The sequence below is a fragment of the Rhinolophus ferrumequinum genome, chromosome 2 (genome assembly GCF_004115265.2).
Source record: "Rhinolophus ferrumequinum isolate MPI-CBG mRhiFer1 chromosome 2, mRhiFer1_v1.p, whole genome shotgun sequence".
Classification (NCBI taxonomy): domain Eukaryota; kingdom Metazoa; phylum Chordata; class Mammalia; order Chiroptera; family Rhinolophidae; genus Rhinolophus; species Rhinolophus ferrumequinum.
The window spans coordinates 62,874,525-62,896,202 of record NC_046285.1 but is presented as its reverse complement, the minus strand read 5'-3'; the positions used below and the strand labels follow the sequence as shown (position 1 = coordinate 62,896,202).

The 21,678-nt window shown below is 35.5% G+C and overlaps 1 long non-coding RNA gene across 7 annotated transcripts in view; it reads left to right on the top strand.

Annotated features, from left to right (window-relative positions):
* Window positions 1-21,678, top strand: part of LOC117037596 (uncharacterized) — a 126,780-nt gene that overhangs the window by 39,918 nt on the left and 65,184 nt on the right. The window contains exon 1 of one of the 7 annotated variants that reach the window (XR_004425559.1): window positions 5,189-5,314. The exons of the other annotated variants lie outside the window; for them this stretch is intronic. This is a non-coding gene — a long non-coding RNA (uncharacterized LOC117037596). Of the gene's footprint in view, window positions 1-5,188; window positions 5,315-21,678 lie in introns of those variants that run through there. 7 annotated transcript variants of the gene reach the window in all.

The following is a 21,678-nucleotide window of genomic DNA, read 5'->3' as shown; positions in this document are numbered from 1 at the left end:
TAAAAAATACAGCAAGGTTCAGAATAATACTACACAAGGTATTGTATGCTGAGGTATACACACCTCATGCATACATGTATACCATACCAATCACCATTTTTTAAATTACATAAATTTTCATTAATATTTATCTGCCTCAAACCATACACAAAATTATGTTTCTTATGTATTAACAACTTAGATGTGACTTTTTAAACTATAAAATTACTGAAAGGAATTATAAGAGAATATTTATTTAACCTTACTAAGGTAAAATAAAGGCCAGAAACTGTAAATTTCTGACAGCTTTAATTTTATGACAAAGTAACAGCAACAAACTTCTATATAGTAAATAACTCTTTAAAAATTGAAATAAAAATTGTTGGAAGGAATTTAAATGACTGCAGCATCTCTTAGGGAGAAATCCATTGATATGTACATTTAAAATGCATATACCCTGTTCCCCAGCAATTCCATTTACAAGAGTTGATGTCACGGAAATAATTGTACATATTGTCAACTATGTGTGTAAAAGGATGTTTAGTGCAGTAAGTTATGTTTATAATTGCACATAAAAGGGGGAGGGCACTGAATGTCCATCAATAACTAAATGGTTCAATAGATTATAGCACTTCCATATAATGGAATACTATACAGCCGTTAAGGTGGAGAATATTAGTATTAACCTCTATGGATTTCCACTGGCAAAATTCTGTGTTATCTCATTATATTGCTCTTTCTCTCCCAGTCCTTGCCTTTTTAACAATGCTTTGAGATAGATATGGTTAGAATTCTCATTTTAAAGATAATGGGGTTGAAGCTTACAGAGGTTAAGCAACCCAAATCAACTGTCTTACTCCAAATCTGGAACTTCTGGAAGACCCATATGTAGTGACATAGAAAGATGTTAGTGAAACACTGATATGAAGAAAAGACGTTGAACAATACTATGTATAATGCAATCACATTTATGTAAATAAATGTAAAAGTCTGCTGGGGAGAGAGAAATGTTGAAGTGGTAGTCTCTAAATGGATGCATTACAGGTGTTTTCTGCCTTCTTTTTACTTAACTATATTTTCAGATTTTGTTCAACAAGGAACACATATTGTACTTTTAAAAATAATTTAAGTAAATACTTCTAGAATACAACCAACAGTGTTTTAAAGCACTTGAGATTTTTTTTCCAATTACAGTTGACATTCAATATTATCTTTATTAGTTTCAGGTATACAGTGTAGTTGTTAGACATATATATAATTTAAGAAGTGATCATCTAGTACCCACCTGGCACTATACATAGTTATTACCATATTATTGACTATATTCCTTATGCTTTACTTTACATCCCCACAACTACTTTGTAACCACCAATTTGTCCTTCCCAATCCTTCTGCCTTTTTCACCCAGCTCCCCAGCCCCCTTCACTTCTGGTAACCATCAGCACTGAAGATTATTATTCTAGTAAAGTTAAATATTGAAAAGGCAGTGTTTTGAGAAGCATTTGAGATCTTGCTCCTTGACAATGTCATTAGTTTGGCTTGAATATACTCTTATAAAAAAATCTTTTTTAAAATAATAAAATAAAATGTGGCCTTTTGAGACGTCCTATGGTTTTTTCTAGAGAACATATTTCCATTGGTAGATGCTATATAACTTAGAATACGAAAAGGTAACTGGTCTTTTACAATGATCAAAAATTGATACATCAGTGGAGAGACAAAAGTAATCTCTTTCTATTGTCTAATTACCTAGAAATTCAAGTACTGTTTTAAAGTACATTGGAATAAAACTTTTGAGCAGGCTAATATGAATTGTGGGTTTCCTGACAAAAAGGATGAACAAAGCAAGTTACTTTAAATCTATTGTCTCCATTTTTCAAAAACCATCCTCTAAGATCAGACACACTTTTTTCCAGGCAATGTCCTGATCTAGGGATCCCTAATCCAGTGAGCTGAACCTGCCAGATCAATCTGTACCTGTCACTTCCAGCGGTATAGTTCTTTAGACAAAATTACCATCAAGCAATAACACCCAACCAAGCCATGATTCTGTCAAACAGCCCTACCACTCTTTTCTCTAATTCTTTTCTTTCTTTCCTTATTTTTTTACTGAAATCAGGTTAGAATGGGTATCAGGAGGAAAACTTGAAGCACTATAGCAAGATAATACAGTCCCTACATTCTCAATTGGCAGGTGTGTTAAATAGGGCACAAAGGATCGAATTTCGATCCCCTTAATCCAATAGCTAGACTCAAAGCTAGAACTGCAACCCAGGTCTCCTGATTCCTGGCACAGAATTCTTGGACTGGACAACACTATGTAACATTCAATCTGAGGGGGCTAGTGTATAATGATACACAGGTTTTAGATTAGAGGTGGTGTCAGATATTGGTGAGGGCGGGGTGAAGAAACAGGAATGTGGGGTGATTGTAGACAGGTAAGCTTTAACAGCAGCAGTCAGAGCCACTTTCTTTTCCCTTAGCCACATTTTCCTGAGAATGATGAGCAACACTTCCAGTGGTGTAGATTCCAAAATGCCATACCCTAAGGAAGGTTCATGTCCATTTGTGAAAACCAAGGACTGGGAGAGAAAGAGCAATAGATGTTTTCACTCTTCCTCTAGTCTGAGATTTGATTGAAAGATACATAAGATTGGATGGAGGCATAGATAACCACCTCCCAGTATGATCTGAAAGAAACAGTCCTCCCACCTCTGAAAGAGTATGTCCTCTAGTGACTTGCTGCAGTGCTGATATAACCCACATTAAAGAGTCATTCCTTTGGGACAAAGAATTATTTACATATTCAATATTAAATAAGTATTTATTAAGAACGTGTGTGCCAAACACTGTTCTTGGTGCTCCCCTGCCAACAAAAAGTAATGAATGAATAATAAGCAGTCTCTATCTTAAAGGTGCTCAAAATCTAGATGAGAATCAGACAAGAAACAAGATAATTTAAATAAAAAACGATGTTAGCACAGGGTTAGGGTGTTTGTCAAGCACTCAGGAGACTTGAAGGGCAGTGGCAGAGAAAGCAGGAAAAGGGGAAAGGGCAGGTGAGACATACTGAGCAGCAGGCATAGATGTGGTAGGTCCCAGAGCTGGAAAGGAATGGTGAGAGATGACGACAGAGAATAAACACATGTTGAACATGAAACGCCCTCTTTATCCTGACAGCCATCAAAATGGCTTAGGCTGGCAGGGGAGGGTGGGGAGAAGGTGGTGTGTAATGTATTATATTGATGTTTATATATCATAATAGTGAGGATACAGTCATAGTCATTAATATATATGAAGAATTTGTTCCAGAAAATAAGTAGGGGCCGGGGAGACCATTTGGGAATTAATCTCAGAATTATATTCTTACTCTAACACTGTGGGAAACCAGAGCTTTAAAATTTTGGCAGAATTTGTAATCTAGTTGGGAAGTTAAAATCCTATCACACAAAAATGTTCAAATACATGCGTTAATTTATAGGGTGGAAATTTCAGTGTGGTAGTTCAGGGAAAGGCATGCTCTGGAGAAGACTGAAGCAGCCGCCAAGACCCTTATGGAGCAGAGGAGAAAGGCTTGCTGGGGAGAGTGAGAGCAAATGCCTGCTTGGGGTGGTGGGGGAGAGGGTTGAACTCAAAATAGCAAAGGCTAGTGACATACATTCAAGAAACATTAACCAAGCCCTGTGCTAGGTGATTTTATTGGTACAGGATGAATAGATAGAAATGATATGTCCTCAAGGGCCTTCAGTTTAGTTGTCTGGTGGGAAAAGAGAGCTACTGGTCTAATTGGAATAGCAGCTTTGCTGAAAGGGTAATTCAGAGCAAAGGATAGAGAAAGAGAGAGAGTAGGGGACTAGGGACTGGCAGAAAAAGGTGATTCAGAGCAATGGACTCAGTGTACAACTTATGAGTTCTTTGGGAGATAAATGGGTAGAGACCAGTAAAAACCCTGCAGGCAACCTTGATCGTTTCACAGTGTGTTGCTGAGCCAATTAAACATGCATGTACACACACACGCATGTGCACATATCCATGCACATGCAAATTTAATGCCTACTGACTGCAGTGTACCTTAGAGGTATATATAGATTGCCCTTAGATGAAAGATTTGCCATAGAATACTTAATTACAATATATCTATATTTTAGCTAGACCTGCCTTTCAAAGACTTTATTGCTAAAAAACAACAAAAATGAGAGCCTCTTTTGGTATAAACTGAGAAGCTTAAAAAAAAAATAACTTTGGATCATGTTTCATTTAGCTGAAAGATGTTTTGATGATAGAAATAGATGTGAAAGTCTTAGGAAGCATCCTGGACCTTGACTTAAAACAAAAAGTTTTCTACTAAAAAAACAAAATCAAAACAAAATCCATTATCTATTCATTATATTAAATTTATAATGTACATGAAAATGAGGAGGAAAAATCATCCATAGTTAACCACAGCTAACATTTAATGTAGATTCTTCTAATTGTGTATATTTTAACCAATTATATCGTTAAAGCTGAGTTTGCTATTTATTAGTAGGTACCTTTAGGTGCCCCTCTGACCAGGTTTCTGGTCTGCTAACCTACAGTTTTGTGTCTATGTTCAGGCTAACACAGATTTCAGGTTTGGAGCTGAAAGGAACCTCCGGGATTAAGTTCATTGCCTTAGAACAGTGGTTCTCAAAGCGTGGACCTCAGACCAGCCACTCTGGCTTCCCCTGTGAGCTGGTTAGAAACACAGCATCATGGGCCCCACTCTCACCTGCTGCGTATGAATCTCTGAAAAAGGGGGCCCATGAAAGAGTTTTAACAAGTTCTCCAGGAGGTTCAAGTTGGAGAACCAATGCTGGAGGACCTTAGCTAGCTAGTAATAGTCACCAATCCACAGCAAGACCTAGGAATGACATGTTTGATGGGCCCTCGTGTGACCCACACAGAGACTTGCACAGAGTACGTATTTAGTAAGTGCTGTTGAGTGAGAGAACTGTCTCCTAAATTCTCCCAAGTTTTTAACCATTTCCCTTTTAAACAGATACCACCTACATTTGCCCTTGATGCAAACCTTTATTTCCCCAGAATTCCCTTTGGTCCCTACTAAAGAAACTAAGTATCACAGAGTTTTCCTCTTAACTTTCCTCATTCTAGGGCCTTACTACTCAAAGTGTGGCACAGACCAGCAGCGTGGGAATCACCTGTCAGCTCCTTAGAAATATAGAAGCTCAGGCCCCACTCTAGACCTACGGAATCAGAACCTGTATTTTAACATGCTCCGCAGTGATGTCTGTACACACTAATGTTTGAGTAACAGTCTTCTAGGGAGCCAGTTGTTGCTCTTAATCCTGCTCAGGTGAGTTTTGTAATAAGTACTATGTGGCACTTATTTACTCATTCATTCAACAAGTATTTCTTGAGTACCTACTATGTGCAAGGATGGGTGGTAGGAAAGACAAAGATGAAGAAAACATGGTCTCAGACTCTTTGAGGAGTGTATAGCTAATAAAGGAGACAGTGTACAATAATCGCTACAATACAAAGCAGCATTTGGTAAGAGTCTTCTGAGTGGTCTAAGATACTGGCATTCAGAGAGGGCAGAGAATACTTCCTCCTAGGATAGAAGCAGATAAATAAGTCTTTCAATTTATAAATTGGATTATAATATAAAAATAAGAAGTGTATAGTTCTAGCAATGACTTTAGAAGGTTTTGAAGTCATGGCAGAATATAGTAGAAGCATCTTCTTTGAAAACAGAGAGGCCTGAGTTCAAATCCAGCCAGGTGATCTTTACATTACCTCAATACATCAAATTTGGGCTCCGAAGTAAATTGCCTAGGTAGGAATCCTGCTCTGCCATTTACCAGCTGTGTGAATTGGGCAATTTACTAACATCTCTGTGCCTGTTTCCTCATCTATAAAATGTGAATAATAGCACTACCTGCCTCATAATTTTATTGTAGGATTAGATAAGTTAATACATGTAAAATAGTTAAAAGTGTGGTACATAGTAAGTGTTCAATAAATGATTATTACTGTTGCTACTCACTTCCCTAATATGAGTCAGATTGCTTTCAGTTTTCTCACTATTATAAATAATTCTGTGACAAACGTCCTTATAGTAAATGAGTTTTTAAAGGTATTCTTCACAATCCAAACTCTTCAGCCATTTTTTTTAAGTTTGGATTAGCTGTTTGCTTTAAGTACAAAGCAATGGATGAATAGATGCTATTGATCTGAAACCACTGGCTTTGCCAATATGTTTTTTTAATGAAGAACAATATCTATTTCTTTTTTATTCTTTCCTCTTTTTTTATTGTGGTACAATACACATAAAATTTGCCATTACTGACATTTAGTACATTTACAATGTTGTAAATTTGCCGATATGTTTTCAGGCCACTTTTCCCAAAGATAGGCAAATATAATGTACAGAAAGGAAGAAAGATTATACCAAATAAAAGAGACTTCTAAACAAAGGCTATAAAAAGGGACAAAGTAGGACCCAGTAATCCCACTTCTGGGTATTTCTCCGAAGAAACCCAAAATGTTACTTCAAGGGGACATGTGCATCCATATGTTCATTGCAACACTGTTTACAATGGCCCAGATGTAGAGGCAAGCTCGGTGTCCATCAATAGAAGAATGGATAAAGAGGAGGTGATACATATATACAGTGGAATATTGCTTGGCCATGGAAGAGAATGGGTTCTTGTCATCTGTGGCAACATGGATGGACCTGGAGGGTGTTGTGCTGAGTGGAGTATTTCAGACAGAGAAAGACAGCTGCAATGAGATTTTGCTTATATGTGGAATCTAAAGAACAAAATAGAGAAACAAACTCATAGATACGGAGAACATTTTGATGGTTGTCAGATGGGAGGGGGCTTGGAGGTGGGTGAAAAAGGGCAAGGGATTAAGAAGTACAAAGTAATTGTTATAAAGTAGTCATACAGGGGGGGACCAGATGGCTCAGTTGGTTAGAGTGCAAGCTCTTAATAACAAGGTTGCTGGTTCAATTCCCGCATGGGATGGTGGGCTGCGCCCCCGTCAACTAAAGATTGAAAACGACAACTAGACTTGAAGGACAGCGACTTGACTTGGAGTCGATGCGTCCTGGAAAAACACACTGTTCCCCAATATCCCCCCCAAAAAAATTTTAATAAATAAAAATAATAGAGCAGTCATAGGGATGTAGGACATAGCATAAGGAATATAATCAATAAGATTGTAACAACTATGTATGGTGTCAGATAAGTACTAAATTTATCAGGGTGATAGATGGGAGGGGGTTGGGGGACAGGGTGAAAAAGGTGAAGGGATTAAAAAGTACATGTTGGTCGTTACAAAAAAGTCATGGGGATGTACAGCATAAGGAATATAGTTAATAATATGGTAATAACTATGTATAGTGCCAGGTAGGTAATAGACTAGTCAGGTGGATCACTTCTTAAATTACATAAATATCTAACCACTATGCTGTAAACCTGAAAGTAATATAAAATAACATTGAATGTCAACTGTAACAGAAAAATTACAAAGGTGGGGGACAAAAGGTGACAGGGAATAAGAGGTCCAAATTTCCAGGTATAAAACAAATAAGTCATGGGGATGTAATGTATATAGTCAATAATATTATGGGTTTTTGTTTTGTTTTTTAATTAAAATTTATTGGGGTGACAATGGTTAGTAAAATTACATAGGTTTCAAGTGTACAATTCTGTAATACATCATCTATATATCACATTGTGTGTTTACCACCCAGAGTCAGTCCTCCTTCCATCACCAGATATTTGACCCCACTTACCCCCTACCCCCTTACCCTCTAGTAACCACTAAACTATTGTTTGCGTCTATTAGTTTTTGTTTCTTTGTTTGTCTTGTTCCTTTGTTGCTTTCAGTCTTATATCCCATGTATCAGTGAAATCATATAGTTCTCGACTTTTTCTGTCAGACTTATTTCACTTAGCATAATAATCTCAAGATCCATCCATGTTGTCACAAATGACACTATTTCATCTTTTCTTATGGCAGAATCATATTCCATTGTGTATATATTACAACAACTTCTTTATCCATTAATCTATCGAAGGACACTTTGGTTGTTTCCATGTCTTGGCCACTATAAATAGAGCTGCAATGAACATCAGAGCACATATATCTTTATGGATAAATGTTTTCAGATTTTGGGGGTATATACCCAGGAGAGGGATTGCTGGGTCATACGGTAATTCTATTCTTAATTTGCTTTCCATAGCAGTTGTACCAATCTGCATTCCCACCAACAGTGTAAGAGGGTTACTTTTTCTCCACAACCTCTCCAACACTTGTTATTATTTGTCTTGTTGATGATAGCCATTTTAACTGGTGCGAGGTGATATCTCATTGTGGTTTTTATTTGCATTTCTCTGATATTTAGTGATGTTAAGCATCTTTTCATATGTCTAGTGGCTATCTGTATGTCCTCTTTGGAGAAATGGGTCCTCTGCCCATTTTTTAATTGGATTGTTTGTTTTTTTGTTGTTGAGTTCTATGAGTTCCTTATATATTTTGGATATTAGCCCCTTATTGGAGGTTTTGTTTGCAAAAATCTTCTCCCATTTTGTTGGTTGCCTCTTTATTTTTGCTGTGCAGAAGTTTTTAAGTTTGATATAGTCCCATTCATTTATTTTAGCTTTTACTTCCCTTGCCTTTGAGGTCAAATTCACAAAATCCTCTTTGAAACCAAGATCCATAAATATAGTACTTATGTTTTCTTCTATGCAGTTTATTGTTTCAAGTCTTATGTTTAGATCTTTGATCCATTTTGAGTTAATTTTGGTACACAGTGACAGATAGCAGTATAGTTTCATTCTTTTGCATGTATCTTTCCGAGTCTCCCGGCACCATTTATTGAATAGGTTTTCTAGTCTCCACTGTATATTTTTGGCTCCTTTGTTGAAAATTATCTGTCCATATTTATGTGGGTTTATTTCTGGGTTTTCAATTCTATTCCATTGGTCTGTGTGTCTGTTTTTCTGCTGATACCATGCTGTTTTGATTATTGTTGCTCTATAGTATAAGCTGAAGTCAATGAGTATGATAGTCAATAATATTGTGATAGCATGGTACGGTGTCAGATAGTTGCTGGACTTATCACAGTGATCACTTCTTTAGGTATATAAATACCTTAGGTATATAAATACCACAGTTGAATAACTGTGATGTACACCTGGAACTAATATAATATTGTATGTTATGTTAGCTATATTTTAATAAAAAAATCTTTTTAAAAACGATGTTTAGCAAAGATCCATAAAATTCCATTTCATAATAAATTCCAGAAATTTTTTTTCCCCTTCTTCGCCTCCCCGCCCCCCCACTCCAGTTCAAGCCATTGTTTCTCAGTCTAGTTGTATAGGACACAGCTCCCTGGCCCATGCTGGTGTTATGAGCCTCACGCTCTCCCCAGCCGAGACAGTCGGCTGCTCACAGCAGCCCGTGGCAGCTCACTCCGATGCTGCTCACGGCAGCCCAGCTCCAGGGAGAGCTGTTGTTCACAATCTTAGCTATAGAGGGCTCAGGTTACTGGCCCATGTGGGAATCGAACCAGCGACCTCAGCATTAGAAGCACAGTGCTCCAACCACCTGGGCCACCGGGCCAGCCCAAAGATTTGTTAATATAAATAAAAACTCCAAGTGGTATCCTACAATGACAGAATTAAAGTAACTCTAGTTCAATTCTTTGGCTTTAAAAAAAAAGAAGAAAGAAAAAGTAAACGTAATTAGTCTTAAAATACCTCTCATGAAAAAGGAAAAATAAATTCCTCATTTTCAGATTTCATTAGGAAACCATCAGGTCCAATTACTAAATTATAACTACCTTAAATCCTGTCTGAAATATATACATACTTATTAAAACTTAAATTGCCTGTGTCTGTGTAGTCAGGAACGGGACAGCGGGGATGGGACTAACACTCAAGGAGTCCTATTATAGTTCAGGCATTGTAGAAGATGGTTGATGCAAATTACCCTATTTAGTCATTACAAAATCTACAAGTTATAACCATTATCTTCCATATTACAGATAAGGAAACTGAGGTTTGGAGATGTGAAGTAATTTGTCTAAACTTACACAGCTAAAAAGTAGTGGAGATAGGACTCAAACTCAGGTCTACCTAATTCCCAAGTCCCATGCTCTTTTCGTTATGCCATACTGCCTTGTTGATATAAATGTAATATTATCCTAAGAGGAAGAGATTCTCTGAAAGTTACAGAAATTCCAAGAACCATCTAGATACAAAATCGTAAGTCTACAAACCAGGGAATTCAGTTTTTATAGCTTTTCTTAGTGGTTGAACTATTTCTCCTAACATTTCATCCTCCTCTATTGCTGTCAGTTTATCACCTACATATCTCAGTATCTCTGAAAGGGTTATGCTGAATGGATTAGGCGTTGGCATTCTCAGTTCTATGCCAAAACATCCATAGACTTGTTGACCCAACAAGACACTGCTTTACATAAACCAAAATCACAGATCTCAGAAACTTTCTTCTTTTGTCACAGTTTTTTTTTTCATATCTGACAACAAATATACACAGACTCTCAAAAGTAAAGGAAAAAATGTTTTTCATAGGAAGAGTCACTGTAATTTAGTGATAGAAATTAGCAGTGGCAAGTAGGTTCTTGTGTTCATAATCTCCTTCTATCCAAAGCCTTTTTTTTTATTTGCTCGTGTTCTTGAGTTTTCTGCAATGCTATACTTTCTCATTTGTAACACAAGAATAATTTAAAACCAGTGACTCTGGAGCACCATGAAATTCTATTCATAAAGGGCTTCATTTTGAGAAGGGTTAGAAAGGCATGAGTGCGGGTGTGGAGACCCTAGCACTGCACGAAGCACAGGTAAAGAGAAATACTACTACTGAGTTAGAACCTTGCGCACATGGTCCCTTCATCCAACCAGCCCTGAATGGAGTCGTGTGTTGTGGCTGCTGTATTAATCCCGTGACATTAATACAGCAGGGCTGATGAAATGTCCTGTAATTCACTGATATTGGCAGCTACTAAATTTTGAATATATTACATATTAAGTAGGTTGTCTATTCCTGCTATCCTACTTCTCTGTTCCTAACATTGTCATATAAAGGTCTCTTTCTGCTTCCCCTGCTTTTACCTTACTTTCCTTGCACCCTTCACTCCCATTCCACCCACACTCCTCTGAGGCACCATATGGTTTTCCTGAAATATTACTAGCCTTCAAGGAAAAAGAGCTAGCAAATACTGTCAAGCGTAGGGGGAAAAAATTCCGTCCTAGATGACCACAATTGACAACCCTACTATTTCATCCAAACAGAAATGATCAATTTTAAGTTAACCTTCAATTTTTAAGTGGGGCCACAGTTCCCCACTTTTGTATCAGGTTCAGTGATTGGGGGGCGTGGGGGGCAGGATCAGCATGTGTCCATAGAGCACAATACTCTTTTTTTCGGAGTGACATTCTTCTGCCCAGACAAAATTAACTCCATCAACAGGAACAAGTTCACAAAACAATGTGCAGATTTACAATGAAATCTCCATTAAAATCTAGAATATTCCAGGGCATTTTAACCAATAAACCTGTGAAGAGTTAAGTTTCTCTTTCCTTCCTTCTCTCCCTTCCTCCCCCACCCACTCCAAAGTGTTATCAATGTCATAGGTTATAATAGTAAAACGGCAATGGTATTTCACCTCAGTCTTTCAATAGATAAGGAGAAGGTATATACAAGAAAAAGGAAAGTATTGGAGAGGCATTTGGTAGTTTTATCAAGATATGAATAATTATTGTAACTAATTATTGTAACCAAAAAAGAAAATAAAGCTTTGGGTATGATTATAATGTAGAAAGCTTCTAAAGATTGCCTCAAATGACATTATGACAGACTGGTGATTTCTGGATATTTGGACACTCAATACTCCCTAAATCACTCCACCGACATGGTTGCTATTCTACCTATAGACTCCCAGTTCAATTTTCTAGGGTGTGACTACAGAATATTAAAAAGTCAGCTTGTAAAATAGTCTGAGTCAAGCAAATTTTCATGAAAAAAATTATCGAAACCTATCCTTTAGGCAATTTGGAAAATATCTATCAAAATTATAAATGCATATACCTTTAACATAAAACAAGTCTACGTATAGGAATTTATTCTAATGAAAAAATGTTTACAAAATGACATATATACAAAGTTATTTATGGCATCATTGTCTGCAATAGTAAAATATTGGGAATAACTTAAATGTTCATTAATAAGGAATTGTTTAAATAAATTGTGGTAGATCCGTGCAGCAGAATATTAAGCCATAAAAAAGATTGAAGAAGCTCTATGTAAATTGATATGGAAAGCTCCACAAGAGCTAAATTTAAATTAGCTGTTAAATGTTAAAAACATAAATTATCTCTATAAAACTACATAGGAAACTAATACATCAACTGTGAGGAAGGGAATTAGGTGGCTGGGAGTCAAGGATCGGAGAGAAAACTTTCTACGTTTTGAATTTTGAACTATAGGAAATATTTTGGTCAGTTAGATCAAAGCAATTAATGTGGCCAAGGGCTCAAAAAGCAAACCATTACAATTCGTGTATCTTTCAAACTGTCATGCAACAGAAAAATTGCTGTACATATTCCTCTTATAAGAACTCTAACTCCAAGATAAAAAAAAAAAAAATTGGTAAAAAAATAAGATAAATGAGCAAATTAACAATAAAAATGCTTTAATTATGCAGTTTATATACACAAACACAATGAAAGGCAATTTAACTTTTTACAATGATACTATGTAGGCATCATTATTTATTTTATCAATTAGTGGAGCAATGATCCATCTTGACCCTCTTAAATATATTTTACACATCTACAAGCTACCGAGTACCAGGTTGGATTCAGGAAACTTTGTGTTGATTAAAGACAGACATGGTCTCTGACCTCCTGGACAGTTCTGATACTTTAGCTATTAAGGACAGAAAAAGTGCCTTTTTTTAGAATGATACATGCAACATTCAATAACTGCTTTCCCAGCTTAGTAAAATAGTAAACATTCAAATGTGAAATGAAAACAGCTGGAGCAGCTGGGTACAATTTAACTTGACATGAAAAAAATCCTCAGACACAGACTACTTTTGTGCACACACACAAGTAACTCCTGAAAGGAGACTCAATGCACAAAGAGCAGGAAAAGACCCCCCTCTTCCTCGTATGGCCATCTCCTTCCTCTGCGTGCATACCTCCCGCCCCTCAGAAAGAGGAAAACGCAGGAGAGCTTTTAATAAGGTTCCATAATGTATGGTTGGGTTAAACGATAGTTTGCTGGATATAAGCTGTTTGTGTCATATATGCTCTATTTTTTGAGTCTAGAAACACGTTGCTTAAAACTTAGAAAATGATTGCAGTGTCTATTAGGATCCTTAGTATACTTGCTACTTTTATTTGAGTTTAAACATACGATCATACAATCATAAATCTCCCCAAACTAGCAAATATACTTTGGTGAAAGGTGACATATGGAATGGTCTTCAAAAAAAAAAAATGAGCAACAGTGAAGGGAGACCAGGGAAAAGCTGGTGAGAGTAACTTCATCCTCAAGGGCCTGCTTCACACATGAGAGACATTATACTTCAGAAATAAGATGCTCTCCCACCTGAGACAAGTGGAGTCAGGGGAGGAGAGTAGTCCCTTCTGTTAATTCTGAGGGAATTAACACAAGGCATGAATGGCTAATTGATGTACATTACATTCAAGCCTGAGTAAATCACAGGAAGGAGACATCAGTGAGGCCCACTGCCTGGGGAATACTTGGACTGCAAAAATGGAGGAACAGCATAATCTCAAAGAGAACATCAAGAACATGTTGGATAGCTAAATTGGTCTCATCACTGATAATTTGATCAAGTGAATTTCTCTCTTTGCCTCCATGATTCTTTTTAATAATTATTGGACATACGCACATCTGCACGTATGCACAAGTTTCACAAGCAGTAAGCCTTCAGGAAAGCAATATATACTTTACAAACCCAAGTTCTTCTGCTGAATAAGAGAGATCATTTTTTAAGTGTTTTGGGGGAATCTTTAATTATACACTGAAAAGGAAACAGCTTCTATTATATCACTGCATTTCTTTTGGCTACCAGAATAGTGCGTATGATTTGAAGCAACTGTATGTCACTAACTTTATCCTATAAAGAATTCCAATCTGCCTCATGGTTTGCAAGACCACCCACTTTCAAATGTCTAGCACACACAATAGAAATAATTAGTGAGTGCCGTACCTCATGCGTTGAGACAAGGCAGGAAGGAATATAAATATGCTAACATGAGATGAACTAGTGAGAACAAATTTACTTTTGAAAATTCTAATATCCCACAGAAATAGTCCTGTGTTATCACATATATATGGGACACAGAATTTTTTTTATTAGACCCATATGGGCTTTTGTATATTTGAATATTAATATGTTGAGATGCCAATGCAATTCTCTTATGGAAATAACCCACAAAATGGTATCTGTTTTGGTTTATGGGGAAAGTAAGTCCTGTAAAGTGAAGAGAAATTAAACCTAGATCTTATATTTAATTGTACTTCAATAAGCTAATCTGACAAAATGGTGAATTTTCATGAATTTCATTCATACTTATTCCTTACCAAATTTTGACTGTTTGGTCAAGTAACTTCTAAAACACAATAATAAGAAATTGGGTTTTGATAAGTATAAGCAATCTAAAAGGAGGCCTAGTACAGTACAATGCAGAAAGTCAATAAGATCCTTGAAAATTGGTTTTATAAAGAAGAAAAATAATATAGATTGTCTTTGGAATCACCTTCTGACTCTATTCCTCGGTGCTTTTAAGGAGTTGGTAATGATTTCAAGGCCATAAATATGTAACTGCAAATGAAATTCTTTGCATAAAGAAAAGGTTCACTAACGTTTTATTTTTTATTTTATTTTTTTATATAAATTTTATTGGGGAATATTGGGGAACAGTGTGTTTCTCCAGGGCCCATGAATTCCAAGTCATTGTCCTTCAATCTAGTTGTGGAGGACACAGCTCAGCTCCAAGTCCAGTTACCGTTTTTCAATCTTTAGTTGCAGGGGGCACAGCCCACCATCCCATGCAGGAATTGAACCGGCAACCTTATTGTTGAGAGCTCAAGCTCTAACCAACTGAGCCATCTGGCTGCCCCTCTGGAAGCTCAGTGGCAGCTCATTGTCTTCAATCTAGTTGTGGAGGGCACAGCTCACTGGCCCATGTGGGAATCGAACCAGCAACCCCATTGTTGAGAGCTCCTGCTCTAACCAACTGAGCCATCCGGCTATTCCAAGTTCACTAACGTTTTAGAATTTCTAAGAGATAGGACCATCTTAAACCACAAATTCTGTAGTCTTCTAGTTATGTAAATTCTAGTAGTAGCAGTTGATGGCCAATACAAAATCTTTTCAAATGAATAATTTTCAGTATCAGTACCTATATTGTAGTTGAAAGAACAATTGATAGCAAATAAAATTATGTTGCCTGATTAAAATAATCCTTCAAACACTCGGAATTTATTAGCTATTCCTAAAATTAATCTTCTGGGTTTTCTGCACAGTTCTGCTTTCCCAGCAGCTACTTTCTCTTTCTTCTTTCATGTTCTTTATTCACAAATATTTATGGAGCACCTACTGGGTACTAGGACAAGAGTGGCACGTAAGACAGGCAAAGATTTTGTTGTCCAGGTTTAATTACCTTTGGGCTTTCATTAATCACCATCTACTTGTAACATTCCTAATTCATCAAAATTGCAAAAGTGATAATTCTCCTCCTTTAAATCCTAGAATTGGTTGACTAATCATAAAATCTCATTTTTTAAAGCCAAGCCTGTAAAATAATTTCAGAGGCATGGCAAGTGTGACCGATCTTTCAGTCTGTTAGCTTCTTCCTTAGCCTATCCATCTCAGGCCAGGGTCACTTTGTACATTTTTTAACTCCCTTTTTAATTCACTCCATCTTACCTGTTGGCCATTGGACTATATTCATTCATTATTTAATTTTTGTATTATAGCAGACTATATTTAACTTTTAATTTAAAGCAAATGTCTCAATGCCCTCATGAATAGTGAAATATTTGGTAAAGTAAATGTTTTTTTGCACTAATTTCTGAATTTTCACTCTTTAGGTAGATGCTTTAATATTGTATGAAATACAGCTCCTACATTTCTGGATTTCAAAGCCAATAAAACTTCCCAAAAACTACAGAGATCTACAGAAAACTGCCACCAAAAGATTATCTGTCACCACCATTATGCAATAAAAACAAAACGAACATTTTAACGTTTAAAAGTAAGCAAAGACAATCTCAGTGTAAAGGATAGTTTTAACTTAAACTGGATCAATTTAATTATGAAAAATTCACTATGTTGTTTTGCTATTCCTATTTCACTCTAAATGGGATGAAAATTTAATCAAGAATCACTACTTAGGAACCACTGGTATACATAATGCCAAGTCTAGACATGCCAATTATTTTAGGCATTGCATTTGAAAGATATTTGTGGAAATGTGGCTGCCTTTATTTAGGATTAAATAGATTATTGTTATGCTTTGCTGACCAAAATAACTGTAAGTTCTTAAGACATAAAACAATCTTACCTCTGTTTCTAGGTGAGGTTTGTTTATAAACAACAGAAATTTATTTCTCACAGTTCTGGAGGCTGGAAGACTGAGGTCAGGGAGCCAGCATGGTCCGGGGAGGATACGTCTTCCAGGCAGCTAACTTCTGGCTGTATCCTTACATTGTGGAAGGCTCTGGGAGAGGTTTTAATAAACCATTTTAGAAATGGGGAAATCTATCCTATTCTTAAAAAGCAACTTCTAAGAGCTTCCAACACTTCTTAGGATAAACCATTTTGGGGTTTTTCAACTGTGTTGGAGAACTTTAGAGATCTGTTGCAGTTGTAGCTACAACCTCAAGTTGGGTCTGTAGGGGAGTAAAATATCAGTTACCTATTAAATAGTTTGAGTCTCATGCACTCTCAAAAATGAATTCAAGATGTAGAAACCGCAAGTATCCATAAACATTCTCAAGGAGACAGACAGTAGAACTTTTCTGTTAAAAATGAAAAAACTTTTGATGGACTACTCTGTAGCTGTGTTCCAGCTCCTCCCATGTGTGAATGGGAGGCAGTCACTGCAACGGAATTCTCATTCCAACCATATGTGAAAATAGAGCAGTGACACCTCCAAGTTTGAAATGATGCCATTCAGGTACTTCTGTACAACACAGTAAAGATAAAAATGGATTCTGCCCCTCTTTGAATTTTTTCTGATTTTTCTTCTAAGTACCGTGTTTCCCCGAAAATAAGACTTAGTGGGACCATCAGCTCTAATGCGTCTTCTGGGGCAAAAATTAATATAAGACCTGGTTTAATATAATGTAATGTAATGTAATATAATGTAATGAAATATAATATAATATAGTATAATATAATATAATATAATGTAATATAATATAATATAATATAAAGATTGGGTCTTATATTAATTTTTGCTCCAGAAGACGCATTAGAGCTGATGGTCCCGCTAGGTCTTATTTTCAGCGAAACAAGGTATAAAGGTTTACCTCCTACTTTTCCTAAAACAAAATTAACTTGAAATAAAAATGAAGTAATTTGATCTCATCATGTGGAATAAATTCAGGAGAATGTTGATCTTAATTCTGTTAGTTATTAAAGTTATAAAGGATAATAATTCTTAGAAAAATAAGGAGCAATTTAGTGATGGAGGTACTATATCCAAAATGAATGCCTACAATTATATCATTTATAAATATGTATTTTTATGAACATCCCATTTTTCATCAATGAAAGCTTTTTAAAAAGTGGTAAATGGATTATTGTGTATCAACATATGTATATGCCCATAAAGATGTATGTAAAACTGTAAAATGCTTCATCAAACTGAATTGCATTTTGCTCTGTTTTCCAATTATATGTCAGAAATTTGACACCATGTAAATGTATTCTGAACCTCAGTTGCTGATAGTAAAAAAAGAAAAATTTATGGCAATTACAGTGTATGATAAAAGGAGTTTATTACAACAATTTGTATTATGTAAGATAATTCATGAGAGTTAATTGAGAAAACAATAAGAGGATTCTTATTCTGTTATTAGTCACATATAGTAAGTGTGTATTATATTACATGATATTGCAGTAAATATATACTTTGCTGTACTCGATTCTAAGTTCTTATGAGATATTTTCTATCTGACCAGGCAATTGACCTGTATGGGAAAAGTATGTACATTCAGGAACCAATAGATCAATTATAAAAATCTCAAACTCTGGGACTTGTCTCAGAACTCAGCAATCCAGCTTCTGTATACATGTTCAGAGTTTTAAATAAAATTTTCAATTTTCAGTCAGTTTATTTGGTGTAATTTAAACCGTTTTATTATTTGGAAAAGAAAATGGGCATAATTCTGAACCACCAGGATCTCCTAAGACATCTGTCCATTCACATGGAGTAGCTCTTCCATCAAACATATTTTTTTTCAGGCCTGAGTTTTGGAACATGAGTTGAAGCTAATGTTGACAAAAATGAAAAGAAGAAGGAAGGAAGGGTAGGAAAGAAGATAGTGTCCCAAGGAGGAAAGATAGTGGAACTAAAAGTGAAATTTATGTCTGTGTGTACCATTATCATAGAATCTATCTAATAACAATGCAATGTCATTGTCTATTTGTTTCATTCATCCAACCAAATATTTGTTAGGTGATTACTGAAAATAAGATACCGTTAGGTATATAATTTCAATTTCACTTCGCAAAACAGATTAATTCTTTTTCTTCCCATTTTCTATCTTAGTAACTGTAAAGGACTAATTTAGTATTTACCAGGTAGTATAGGGAAATTTATTTAATTCTTTTAAAAAATTTAATGGCTAACATATTCAAAACTTTTCAAAATAAAGTTTATGGAGATGCATATGCAGTGAAAAGGGGGAATATTCCTCCTATCCCCACCCCCAATGTGCCCCATTACCATAACTCCTTCAACCACTGTTGAACCCCTGTTATTAGTTCCCTACTAATGGACAGTTAGTTGTTGCTACATTTTTGCAAACATAACAAATACTGAAAAAAAAAACTGTTTAAATGTCATTTTTCATATATGGATATGGAAGTCCATCTACAAGCGTATAGGGAAAACTCTCAGAAGTGGAACTGCTGGGGCAAAGTGTAACTTGTAGTTTTGACAGATATTTTTAAATTGCCCTCCAGAGAGGATATACCAATATAGACTCCTGGAAGCAGTGTATGAGAATATTCTTTTTTCTATAGTCTTGCCATTTTTTTATCAAATTTAAGGATTTTTGTCAGTTGGATAAGTGGGAAATGGTATTTTGTTGTAGCTATAATTTGCACTTATGAAGAGTAAGGTTGAGCCTTTTTCATGTTAAGGAGCCATTCATATTTCCTTTTCTATGAAATATCTGTTTATATGTTCCATCCATTACTCTCTCGTATCTAGGAGTTCTTTATATATTAAGGAGGTTAGTCCTTTGTTTGATATAAGTTACAAATATGTGTCTCTTGACCTTATATTTTTTGTCATGCAGAAGTGCTTTTTTAAAAATGCAATTTTTTATATAATTTCTGAAGTCATTGTTAAGAATACTTTCCCTACTCAAACACTTGAAGGTTAAAAATAAGTTCTGACATGGAGATTTCTAAAACTGCAATACAGTCAGACTAGAGAATATAATTCAAATACCTCTCTCTCTCTCTCTTTCTCTCACACACACGCACACACACACATACTTTCTTTCCTATTCCTCCTTCCCTACTTCTTGGTCCTCCTCCTAAGTGTAGTTTTGAGTCCATGGAGGGAAACTGAGCTCTTCTAATTCATGAATTTAGAAACTGGGAAGAGATGGAGGCTGAGGAAGGGTCTATGAAATCAAGTGACAGTTCTCAAAACAGCTGCCACCCTAGCACATATCAAGGTAGTGGCACTAACGGTTGTTCACCTGCATGCAGAGAGGAATGCCAGTTTCATTTAAGAGTGTTCTCAATAAATCAGTAGAAATTATTAATTTTATTAAATTTCAACCCTTGAATACAAATCTTCTTTATATTCTATGTTACCAAATTGGAAGTATGCATAAAGCATTTCTGCATACTGAACAAAGGACCATGGGTATCTCATTATATTTTGAGTTGCAATTGAGTTGCAAGCTGAACTACTAGCCCCTTGTATCATGATATGCCATTTTTATTTGAAAGAACAATTGACAAATAAACAATGGTTTATTCAGACTTGGGTATTTAATGTTTTCTAAAAAATAAAGTGATTCTGTGACCTCAAAGGGAAAAAATGACAGTGTTGTTTCCAATGATAACTTTTAAAGTGAAAATTCGAATTTTGCAAAACTTGTATGCTCTGCTGTGAGCTTTACAGCTTCTCAATATTTAAGCACTTTTCTGATGAGATCCATGTTATAATTAACGTGATTTTTTTAGTATTGTATAATAGTATGCATAGCTCAGTGAATCAATATTTTCCAAATGACCAATGCATGAAATACAAAATCATGCATGGGTAAAAGATTCATCAAAGTACAAAACATACCAATGGATTTTAATATAACAAACTACAGAAAGTTCATTGGTAATAGTTTCAGATTTCACATTAGAAATCACCTTCAAGACACTACCACTTGTCAAGCTTTGGTGCAGTATCAAAGAAAAATAGCCACAATTATCTGTCAAGGCTGTTAAAATACTCCTCACTTTTCCAACTGGATGTCTGTGTGAAGCTAGATTTTCTAGATATACTTCAATCAAAACAACATTTCACAAGAGATGAATGCAGAAGCAAATATGAGAATTCAGCTGTCTTCTATTAAGTCAGACATCAAAGAGTGGCATCTTCTCACTCAATGTTTGTGTTGCAAAATACAATTATTTTATAATTATATTTCATTTTATTTTATAATTATTTTTCATTTTTAAATGTTAACATTTAATGGTTTTATAATAGTTAGTTTTAAGTTATTAAATATTTCAATTTTTTATCTTTAATATGGTAAATAACAAAACTTCTTTGGGATCGTCAATAATTTTAAGAGTATAGAGATCCGGAGACTAAAATGTTTGCAAGCTAATGAAATAGAGTTTGTCTCTTGGATAACTGAAACTTCAGATCAATCAAGGAGCACGTGCACATACCCTGTATGTTTGCTGGGCACATAACTCTAATTCTACTTCTGACTGAAATACCATGAGTCTCTCTTGGGAGAGAATAAGAATAGAGGACATACCCCGGAAATGCATAGTACAAAATAAATGTTTCATTGGTTTTTTATTACAAAATTGTATATAACAAACACAGCAATTGTAGCAAGAGATTGAAAACCAAACCAAATGTTTGGTTTGTTGTTGTTGTTAGTTTTTAAACCTCAGATGCACAGGCAGCAGGTTGATTTCATTGTGGTCTTAATTTCTCAGTATGTTGTCATCTTAGGTCCATGCAAGATTCCTCTCCTTCATTTTATTTTGCTCTTTCTTCAATGTTCACTGTCATTTCCCTCCTCTAAGTACTCATCCACCTTAAAGAGATTGGTATATATCTTTAAACACGTGTAGCATTATAAAATAGGTTTTTGTAAAGAATTATGTGTATTTAAGTAAATAGTATCTGTGCTGTAACTCTATTTTTTTCT